The 11,625-nt window shown below is 40.2% G+C and overlaps 1 pseudogene across 1 annotated transcript; it reads right to left on the bottom strand.

Annotated features, from left to right (window-relative positions):
* Window positions 1-4,183: 4,183 nt before the first annotated feature.
* Window positions 4,184-11,256, bottom strand: LOC144641341 (uncharacterized; annotated as a pseudogene). Its single transcript, XR_013568539.1, has 6 exons — window positions 11,137-11,256; window positions 10,942-10,982; window positions 9,710-9,736; window positions 9,480-9,570; window positions 6,168-7,905; window positions 4,184-5,149 (listed from the first exon to the last, which is right to left on the bottom strand). The product of XR_013568539.1 is annotated as an uncharacterized LOC144641341 (transcript).
* Between the last annotated feature and the right edge of the window lie 369 nt (window positions 11,257-11,625).

Below are 11,625 nucleotides of genomic sequence, written 5' to 3'. Positions count from 1 at the left end.
TTAGCGTGGAGATGTTTTTGCAGTATTGCACATGTTCGTTCTGCAAACCCCTACTAAAACAACGGGATTGATGCTATGAGTTGTGTGCATATGTTTTTTTCTTTCCACTACTTGACGTCTGTTGAGTGCAGTCGTTTGTATTGCTCGCACGAGGTAGAACGGGGCCCGTCCAGAAATCAACAGTCAATCGTAAATAAAGGTGACGGGCCTACACGACTCCTACGTTCGTGACATTAGAATATTTGCCGTTAAATGTTTAAATTCGGTCTTTCGACCTTATTTGCTTCTGACTTCTTTCTGAGGGTACTGTTTTAATTTGGGGGCAGTATGTGGTAAATAAAGGTGACGGGCCTACACGACTCCTACGTTCGTGACATTAGAACATTTGCCGTTATATGTTCAAATTCGGTCTTTCGACCTTATTTGCTTCTGACTTCTTTCTGAGGTTACTGTTTTTTTGAGACATTATGTATTGAAGAGAGCCGTAAGATGATTGTGGCCAAGGAATTCGAAGTGTCTAGAGGCGTTTTACAAGTCCGCGTTTTACTAGTCCGCGTTTTACTAGTCCAGTCCAGTCTACGAGTTAAAGACACATCAAGACCACCCCACTGTGAATTGCCATAGCACAGACAAAATTATAGTCAATATCTTATGTGTTTTTAAGAGAATTACATAAGAACCAAGGCATGCCTTGTCTTGCCTTACATTGACATGCAATAATTTGGAAATACTAAGCTCGTAACAGTTAAGACAGAATCCATCAGGAATTTGAGTAACATTAATTTTAGTTACGCAAAAATTGAGCACCAGAATAATTTAAATCCTTGTGTTCTTTCATACCTTGTTAAAGGCTTGACATGTGATAACACCAACATAACACCAACAACAGTTCTTTATCAGTGGGGATTGAAGAAAAAAATGGAAACATCATCACACAGTTGACCCCCATGCAAAAACACTCCAGGATGTCACGGGACTGTTTGGTGTCCGTCTGCCAATTTCTAACTTCAATTCCAATGTTAAATTCACATTAAATTTTCAATATTTCTTAGTTGTCTAAATTTTAATAATTCTTTTAAAAAAACAATCACCTGCCAAACATCCCCAAAAATCACTCAAAAAATTACAAAATACCGCAATACATAGATACATGGGATGAGTGAAGTTTCCTTGGATTCCTTGAAACACCAACAAGATATTTCCGTTTAAGGTGGCTGATAATGGGTTTCAGTATTTCCCAGTCCTTATACTTTGGTTCAGGACTAAAAGCCTTCATCAATTGCTATTACAGTAATGGTATGAAACAAATGTTCAATCATTCATCAACAAGTTGTGATCATTTTCTTGACAATAGTAGTTCCCCGGTAAACAGTTGTAGTACTGTCCCATCAAAGTGCAATGCCTGGAAAATACCGAAAAGCACACGACCTTCAGGTGAAATCGCACCTTACAGTATTACCAATACACTGCACTTTGCTAAGTCTTAAAACTTTACATTGTCTAGTCGTCTACTTCAATCGTTTATTTGTATTGTGTGAGATACATTTATAAATTGAAACCATCATGTCATTAAGTAATAATGCAATCTCGACAACGTTCTAGATATTATATTATGCACACTAATACAGCTCATGCAAGCCCTGTGACTTACACAAACACAGTCGGACTGAGTGCTACTTAAGTAACTGCTTCGTGGTTTCTGCTGTACTGAACCCTGCCTTTCAAGGCAAAGCGCCCGATTTTAAGCTTCTCAAGCTTCTCAATGTTCTTGTTGACTAAGCAAAAAAACTGGCTTACAATTTTTTTAAAAAATACGGCAAAAAGGGCAGTTAAAAAGGTATCACATCTATGCCAAATTTTAAGGAATTTCACCGAAGGAAACTCTAGTAATTACAATGGGAAAATTTATATTTTCGCCCGAATAACAATTACGTCATCAGAATAGAAATTGTCCAAGATCGCTATTTGAGCATGCGCGAACTTTCGAACCATACGAGTTGATGTGTAAAGACGAGCGTTCCCCGTTGTTGTCGGTTTTTGTGCGAATATCTGTTAACCCCAAGGTTAGTTAGAGACATACCTTAATCCTTTATGAGCAGAATCTCTGAAATTCTGCTCGAAGTATCTCACAATCGCGGAGACTATTCTTTATTTTCTCATTTGCTTTCGATCGTACGAACTTCACAAAAGCGGCCAGAAGCACCGCGGACGTTGTAAACACCTTTTTAGGGTGTTGTAAACTCTTTTATCTGCTCAACACAGGAAAGCACGGGTGTTGTTTCATTGGCAGGAAGCAAGTCTCGCGTTTTTCTCGCCGAAAATTTCACGCTCGCGTGAAGCCGCCATGTTTGTTTTGATTTGCCGGCATTTCAAGTTCGCCCTTTCGTACCCATTCTTTGCGCGGTCAAGAAACCCTATGGAGCCACCTTAAACGGAATTTAAAATGTTCGTGCAGATTGCAAAATAACAACGGCCGTGGACATAGAGGGTTTGGAAGAAGATTCTCCGAAAACTAGTGTTCAACATTAAGAAAATCTGTAGGCGAGAAAAACTGCAAAGAGCCTGAATAGTAAAAAGTGCTTGAGGTCTTTACTGGGAAAACACTGCGGGGTTGGATGATGGTTCTCCAACATGAGACCACTTAATTTAAAACACCTCAGACAAAGATTCCACGAATCCTGCCTCGACGGCCGCCACGACTCTCCTACACAGTACACAAAAGTTCCAGAATCAAGGCCTGGAGATCCTTTGCCTCCCGAGCCCTTCGATTCGTTTCTTGTGCCAAGGCTCCGCCAGCTTATATAATTAGCCTGTTCCAGGCTTTCGGTTAGTTGGGAAGCTGTGCAAAGGACGACGAGCGAAAAATTAGGAGAGGGTTGTGGAGGAGGCGCCTTAGTCCTCTCGTCATTTTTTTTCCACTTGCCATTCTTCGCGCGGCTTCCCAACTAACCGAATGCCTGGAAGAGGCTACCGCCGGCTAAGAGAAGCGAAAAGGACTATGGGGACGAGAATGGAACTTGACTGCGAAGCGCCAGGATGAGCGCGGAACGCGAGACGAACAATAAACCGCCTGTAAGGATATGGTTTTTAAGACATGTGACGTTTACTTGTGAGTGTCAATTATTGCGATTTTGTCTCTACAAGTCGCTGCAACAATACCACAATCATTGACCGGGATTTCAAATGGCCGAGTTGTGGAATGCTTCCAATTGAGTTTTTGTAAATGTACTTTTTATATTGGTAAAGCACTTGGCTTCGAAAAGCTATTTTCAGCTGTTCAGGGTTGCTACTGAAGCAGAAGAAATTAATTTTTTAAATAAACATAACATAGTTAAAAATTCATATACAAAGTGAAGCCGGTGCACCATTTTATCGTGTAATTTGTTTAATGCGGTCGCTGCACACGGCGCAGCGCTCGATTACGTCCTGATTGGGGTGACGTGGTCATTTGCTGCCGTCAACTGAAGGTGGATTTTTACTGACGCGCAATTTTTCACGTGCGTTTACATGCGTGAAAAATTTTTGAGACAATGTATGAATGACTTTCGTACGCGTTTACGCAAGTAAACACGTAAAAAATTACGCGTCAGTGGAAATCCACCTTTAGTCCGTCCGCCGAACGGTAGTGACATTCCCTTGCTTATGTGTGTACTACTGGCGTAGTGCGGTCGTTTTCGATGCTTGCTTTAGATGAGATGGATAGGCCTGAATGATTATAAAGTTGGAGAAAACAGTTTTGAACTCGGGACGGCCGAGAAACAAATCCCGCTAGTAGCAGGGTGGAGGGTTTGAACCCGGGAACTCTGGATTGCAACACCCGGTGTCTTCTTATTCTGATAAACTTTTGTCGTGCCGATTGGCCTGCTCGATTTACTTCGTGTCGCCTTGGCTTATTACCGCCCCTGGATAAACGATGGTTTGAAAAAGTTTATATATATTTTTTAAAATTATTGAGGTGCCATCTTTATTTAACGACGATCATAACCAATAGCCCATACCCACACACTGAGTAGTGCCCTGAGTGCCAGAGGTTTTTCTTGCGATCCACCGCGCGCGATAAAAATCCTCTGATACCCAGGGTACCCGGCCTGAGTAGTTCCATCTATTCAAACTTTGTTCGCCAAAATATCCAAGATGGTGGTTCAATGGTTCATCGTGTCAGCCTTAGTGATACAAGATAATTAGTTTAATACTTTTATTTTTTCCAACTTACGTATTGTAACAAGTCTGCCACGCAACTTCTGTTGTATAATAAAATACAATTATTATCAAAGGTACATGTAGTAAAAAAATATCAGTAGACTAACCCTAAGACTAATACTAATAATAAAGCAATATAAAAGTGAAAATATGAAATATCATGAAATACATAAGAAGAAATACTGAAACCTCCCTGCACATTACTTATGTTGGAACTGGAAAAACGCTTCAACATTTGCCGTTCTTGTCTGAGCCCAACATTTTTCGTCGTGTGAAAGAAAGTTATAGCTATTACACTAGCTATAATTATTTAATGAAACTTTTTTAAAACGGTTTATCTAGAATATATTAAGTCTAGTTTACACTGATGTCTTTAAAAAGCAAGAACTGAAAAAAGAAAAAAAAACACTCTACGCTGACGTTATATGTTACTACAAAACGAAACGACATTGACATAATAGTCTTTCGTTATATCCACGTCGTCGATATCTTTGAGTTGAATTTGCCTTAAGCAATTTGAAAAATAACACGGAGAAGAACAGGTGCGATGTTATAGAAGTAAAATAAACTGGACTAAGTTGAGACCAACTGGAAATAGTCACCGAGAGAGGGTAAGAGAGAAATCTGTTTCGCACTAATTAAACTATAAGTAGTGTATCTAAATAAAAAAATCGATTCTTGATATGCTACAGTAAAAAAGCTACCACTGTTAAAACATTCACATGGCTAACAAATGTTCTAGTTGTTCTTCAGGGTTGTCAGGAGATGCTGCCGCCCTTTTCGTTTTCGTATCAGTGTCGCCTTCCAGCTCTGCTTCCTGCTCTTCTTCTTTACTTACAGTTTCTTTGTTGTCAAGTCTTACTTCGGGAGCGTCCTGTGCTTTGTCAGCGGCTGGTTTAGCGTCAGGGCTGTCTCCGAGCTTTTCAACCTTTGTTATAACGGGACGAGACTTTTGGAAAAGAAAAAGAACTTTGTGAGTAAAGACACGAAAGCCTTGAATACTGTAATTTATAAATAATAGACTGCTAGCAGCCTCTTTCTTTCCCGGCCCTAGCGCGTTCACGTGACAGCCCCCCCCCCCCACCCCCCGCTTCCGGGTGGACTGCCATATACAGTGAAACCTCGATTTAACGACCCTCTATATAACGTAGTCCTCGATATAACGAAAGATTTCTTTCGTCCCAGTAATAGCAAAATATATGGAAAAGAACCTCGATATAATGAAACCTCGAGATAGCGAACACATTTTGCCAGTCCCTTGGCCCTTCGTTAAATCGAGGTTCCACTGTAAAAGGGACGGAGATGCTCGTCGTCTCGCTTAGGGGGTAAACCTCGGATTTTTGGTTTAAATTATGGTGTTCCGGACAAAACGCCAAAATGTTTAGCCGTCAAAGTCTCCATTAGGGTTGAACACGAACAAATACTTTAATCAAAGTATTTGGTATCTTTTAGCGTTTGCAAAAGCTCGATCCACGCCCAGTTTGGTCTGTTTTAGGGGTTCTTTTCAAAAGCTCGAGCAATGATGTACTACTCGTGATATTTTTAAATTGTTTCAAATTTCACTCATCTTAAGGCTCTAGATCTTGAAATTTCGAGGGATTTTTTTCACGCATAGTGTTAGTCCTTAACTGTACTCGCGCTTATACTATTAAAACCTATACAAATATTTGAAATAAGGTCGCAAAGTGGAATTGCTTTCAGTCTATTGACAATGAAACCGCGGGCCATGATTATTTAAAAAAAAAAAACCTCTTCAAACAATGCACGTGTCAGAAACACCCTTTAGTAAGGAACTTGGTGAAACTTAACCTGATGGAAATTTTTGTTCTCTTTAGTGAGGTTAGTAGGCCTTCTTTGTCCAGTTAGTTTCTCCTTAGTGGGGATTGTCGCCAACTGGATATATTGCCTAAGCCATTAAATAATAGAGATATAATTTTTTCGTGCAGGTTACGACAACACTTACTTACCCCTTCCTTTTCTTGTTCCAATTCAGAAGTCAACTCGTCTTTCAGCTTCTTTTCTTCTTTGGCTGTTTCTTTCTCGCTCAGCAATCTTTTGTCGTTCTCCTTCGTCACTTGCACTGTTACCTTAGGGACCTTTTCCACTTTAATGACCACGTCCTTTGGTGTTGCTGTTGGTGGTTTTTCTGTTGGTTTCGTTTCTGTTTTGTCATCATCATTCATCCTATCTTCAGCTAACTGGGCCAGCTCCAGTTCTTCATCGGACATAACTGGTTTAGCCTCATTTTTCTCGAGTGCAGCCTCGTCATTCTGTTTTTCCAGTTCACCTGCGATGCTATCAAGTTCTTTGTCTGTTTCATCTCCTTTAGTTTCAGTTGTTTGTTTCACTTCTTCTGTTGTAACTTGCTGCAGTTTGGCTGTTTTTGGACCATCGATTGGTGTACTTGTTTTTACAGGTTCAGCAGTCTTCAATTCTTCTTTGCCATTCCTTTCTGCTTTAAGTGCTTTATCGAATTCCTTCGCAAGTTCCTTTTCATCGATTTTGTCTTTATCTTGACCCCCTTCCAGCTCCAACTCCAGTGCAGCCTCCTCTTCATCGTCACGAGTTTTCTCAGGGACATCATACGATCGTTTGCTGTTTACTATATCCTCACTGGTCTCTAAATCTTCGTCTTCTGAAGTCACTTTGACAACTTTTACCACAGAACTCTGGGATTTTGCACTTGTTGGACGCTTGGACGGTGTTATTTTCTCTACGCTGATGGAGACCTCGTCAACCAGGCGTTTGCTTGTTGGAACTTCTCCTGTTGCTGTTGGTTTAGCAGTTGCTCTCTCTGTCCCTTTTACTTCTTCAATCTCCGCATCCGTTTCATCTGTTGAGGGAGAAATTTTTTCTACCTCAACGATAATCTTACTCTGGCTACTTTTGGCAGGGGAAGGCTCTTTTTCAGAAGACGGCTCGGCTGGTTCTTTTTCCACCGTTACCTTAATTTCTCTGTTTCCCTCTGAAGATTTTGATACTGCACCCTCTTGCAAATCTTCATCTTCTTCTATCCGCTGTACTCGACGGATTTTGGTGTCGACCGTCAGCTTTGGTGGCACATGCTCCACTTTCACTATGCTCTGCTCTGACTTGGTTGGAGACTTAGGACTTGGCGTAATCTTCTCAACTTTGAATTCAGTCTCTGCAGTCTTAACTGGCGTTTTAACAACAGCTGGCGTAATCTTCTCAACTTTGAATTCAGTCTCTGCGGTCTTGACTGGCATTGTAACAACAGCTTTTTCGGTGTTGACTCTTTCCGTTGGCCTCTCGCTTTTTCCCTTCTTTCCACTTTCAAGATCCGCTTCTTCATTCCAGTCTGCTTCATCATTTGCCACCTTCGTGACTTTGATCTTATCGGGCTCCTCGGCAGGTTCTTCTTTCTCTTCCACTTCTTCTGTCACCTTCTTCACGACAAAACCTCCCTCAGCCTTGCTTCTTTGTCTTCTGTACCACCAGCCTCTTCAACTTCAACTTTAACAACAACGGGTGTTTTCTCAGCGGAAGTTGGCGTCTCACTGATTTTCGTGCTTGTTGCCTCTTCCTTTGGTGTTGTGGTTGGAGTTGGTGTTGGTGAAGCTGACGTTTCCTTTTTCACAATGACCTGGACATTATTAGTTGTCTTGGCATGGCCAACAGTCGTGTGTTCTTCTGCTTGTGTCGTTCTTTCGGGAACCTTTTCAGTTGGGGACGTAGGAGGGGTTCCTAGGTAGAAAAGAATTAACAATTATTGGACGAGGTTGAGCAAAATATCGTGATTTGTCAGTGGCGAGCAGATATTTTATTACACGATATTTTGTAAAAACCGAGTTAAATAATTGTTTTATCGTCTGATGAATGAATTTGTATTGCACAAGTACCTTCGGGAACTTCTTGGAAATAAATAAAACAAAATAAAATAAATAATAAAATAAATGGGAATTTACAGTGGGATCTTTCACTAGGTGGCTCTTCTTGATCCCACTGATTCCAGATAATGGAAGTGTTGGTTTTTGTGGAGGGAGGAAAACCGGAGAACCCGGAGAAAAACCCTCGGAGCAAGGACTGGGACCAACAACAAACTCAACCCACACATGTACCGGACCGGAATCGAACCCGGGCCACATTGGTGGGAGGCGAGCGCTCTCACCACTGCGCCATCGCACGCTTTTTTACTTAATTGATGCAGATGAAAGCGTAGCTTCCCCGCCTTCGAATAAATATAATAATTATGAGCTTGTCTTCATCCATTAATTCTCTTCCTTTCAAATATTGCCGGAAAATAAGGGAATGTTCTCTGTCTCTTTTGTATTTCCGCTGTTTTGGTTTTCGGGCCGTAATAGACAAATTGACCCATTCTTCTTCATTTCTAGAAACCAAGCTGCCTTTTTTCGCGAAAGTGGACACAACTACGCATGAGAAAAATCTTATTTGGAGCAAAATCCTCGTCTTACGCTAATGCGCATGAGAAGACCATTATTTGAAGGCAGTTATTTGCAGATCTGATCACGTGGTGGGCTCTTAGCCAATGAAAAGGAAGTTCAGGGAAAAAATGCATCGAATGATAGTATTAATTGTTTCCTAATGACTTCTTAAGGCCTGTCTTTTGTACAATGTCTTCCGTAGTCTCCTTCTTTTCACTGGTGGGCCGATTCTCTAAATTAAGTCTACGCTGATTTTTTGAAAAAAGACTTAATTTAAAACCAAGCTTTAAACGTCTAATGTGAGCTAGGAAATCGAAGGTATTCAGCATTGGATTCAGAGAAAATCCTTGCTCATTTTGCTTGTTTGTTTGTTTGTTTGCTTTTTAGAATCAGGCTATGTCGAGCAAGATGAACAAACTACCAGGAAGTAGAATGTGTTGTGTTCTGTGAATTGTCAGGACAACCTGACAAATTAATATGCTGAGAGGGGAGGGAAAAGGATGGGGTGTGAGAACAACTGCGGTACAGCATCCCAAACAGGGCTTGTACACAAAATACTTGAAATGTAAAACTTGTGTTGTGAAATCACTGTTTATCCCATATCTTACTAAGCCTTTTTATTTCAATGAAAGAGCACTGATTGGCCTTTTTTTTCTCTTAATCAAGGCCTCAGTCCAAGACAAACTAAAGAAAGTCGTCTAAACAGCGCCTTTAACCTTTACGTTTTTTTGTGAGTGAAGAGAGATACTTAGTTCCAGCGGGAATGACTTAAGTTAAGTTATTTCTATAAAGAAATTTCATAGAAGATACGGTGACTACGTTTCTAAATACTATGGTATACTAAATGTATCTGTGCATTATCTGGGATTAACCAACCTTTAGTTGTAGCGAGGTTTTCCTTGTTTTCCTCGGTTTCTTCTTTCACCTTTGTCCGAACTGCACTGATACGATTTTCAATGTCCTCCAACTGTAATTAAGGAAATTGAAACTAAATTAAATGTCACAGATTTAATTTCAGTTGATTGTGACCATTATGTCATTTTTTTCCATAGGCTGATTAACAAAACAAATATTTCATGATTTACCCAACGTAAATGATTATTTACCTGAAGTTCAAGCTCTTCGGCAGATATCTGCAATTCAAAAGAGCAAATTTATTACTTTTTCTAGTCTCTGATTAATGGATGTGTCCACTTCCCTTGCCTTCTAATATCATCCCTGCCTTTTAAATCGTGGCTTGAATTACAATTTGTTCGCAACTTGCACGTAGCATCTGCCACGTAGCCCTATAAACATCACCCCTATTCATGGCTTATCTTCAGGTCAATATCGAAATTAATGCACGTCCCTAATAGATCTTCTACGAAAAATGGTTATAGACCACCCCTCCCCACCCTTCCAACCGTCTCTGAGGACGTTTCTTTGTCTATAACTTCGTAACATTAAAACACAGGCACTTCCACTGAGCTGATGTGAAGGTTTTTTTGCGCTGGCATTTACTTCAGAAAGTACCCTCTTTGCTAAAGGTTCAACTTTCTTTTTAAAAACTCCACCACCCCGTCTGAATCGTTGTCATTGTATCTCGTGAATGACGTCACATGATTGACCTCGTATTAGCAGAACATTCAACAAGGAAATGGCCCCGTTTCAGCATAACAGGAACATTTAAACACTAGACACTGAAACCCAATCAATTATACCAAAATAGTATCTCAAAACACTTACTGCTGTATTAAGAAAGGTATTTGGTAAAAAGACGTAGAAATTTCTTGCTACATATTTGTTAGTCACGTTCGTGCCGAATGCGTATAGCCCCAAGTAAAAATATTTGCTTAAGCTCTTAAAAACAAGCCTGCGCACATCGCAGATTAAAATAAATACGTTTTATCGAAATCTCTTCAATATAGTTTGAAAAAGACAATTCCTCACCTTTAACTTTCCTCTAAAGTATAATAAAAATGATATTCATTCAAATAGCTTTGATTCCCACTTTTAAAATCAATCTCACCAATGTAAAAATAGCTAGCTAGTGAGAAGGATACATGTCTATCTAAAGACACTGAAGATCGTCCTACTGCGTTTAACTGATTTCTCAGGAAGTCATTATGGTCACTGAATATTACATCTTTAAATAGAGAAAAGCATCATTCACTGAGCATGACTTTATTTTAAGGCTCGGTAAATGATTAAAATAAAATAAAACGTTATAAATCACTAGAAAGTCACGCTAGATTTCCCTGTCAGAGCTTAGATGTGATTCGATCGAGGTCTGATTTGAGCCTGCCCTTTCGTTAGTTAAATACAACTGTAAATACATAACGGATTCAAGTTCGCTCACCTCTCTCCCATCTCTCCTTTGGTCGCTTTTATCTACTGGCACTAAAATAGAACGATAAAATAAAGTTACTACGTGCAAATGCTTGTTAAAAAGAAATCATGTTTTCCTTGTTCTAGAGTCCGCCAAAAGAGCGCGCCATTTGCGCAATGGAATATGAACGTCTTCGTTAGCAGTCTGTGAGGATTTTATCTTTACCTGGTAGCGCCAAACTCGCACAGAGAGACAAAAGAATCGCCACTATAGCGGCTTGCATCTTGTTGTTCACACGGACTGTTGCTGACTGATGAATCATCCGTCTAGCGATTAGTCCGGCTGTGCTGAAAAATGAAATCCGATCTGCCTGTGCTGAAACGTGTCAGGTAGAGATACATTGACAGGTGTTTTAACACAGAACATGATCGTTCATTTCGGCGATGCGTCAGGACTTAAAGTATAATAAAATAAATGTCCCAGTTTATTTAAATGTCCAAGTTTATCTATACATGCTGCAAACTTTAGCAAATAAGTGAATAAATTTAGCATTAAAATCCAGGGAGTTTGACTCCGCCCCAAGGAAATTCTTTGACCTTCTTGTGACTGACCCCTTTAGTCTGGGAAAATACAAGAAAAAAAAAACGCACGACAACTATTTAGTCTCCCCACCCTCTACTCTCCCCCCTACCGTCAAAACCAGTCTGTGATACA

Source organism: Oculina patagonica, chromosome 2 (genome assembly GCF_052425735.1).
Source record: "Oculina patagonica isolate OP01 chromosome 2, crgOcupat, whole genome shotgun sequence".
Taxonomy (NCBI): domain Eukaryota; kingdom Metazoa; phylum Cnidaria; class Anthozoa; order Scleractinia; family Oculinidae; genus Oculina; species Oculina patagonica.
This window is presented reverse-complemented; position numbering and strand designations above follow the sequence as displayed.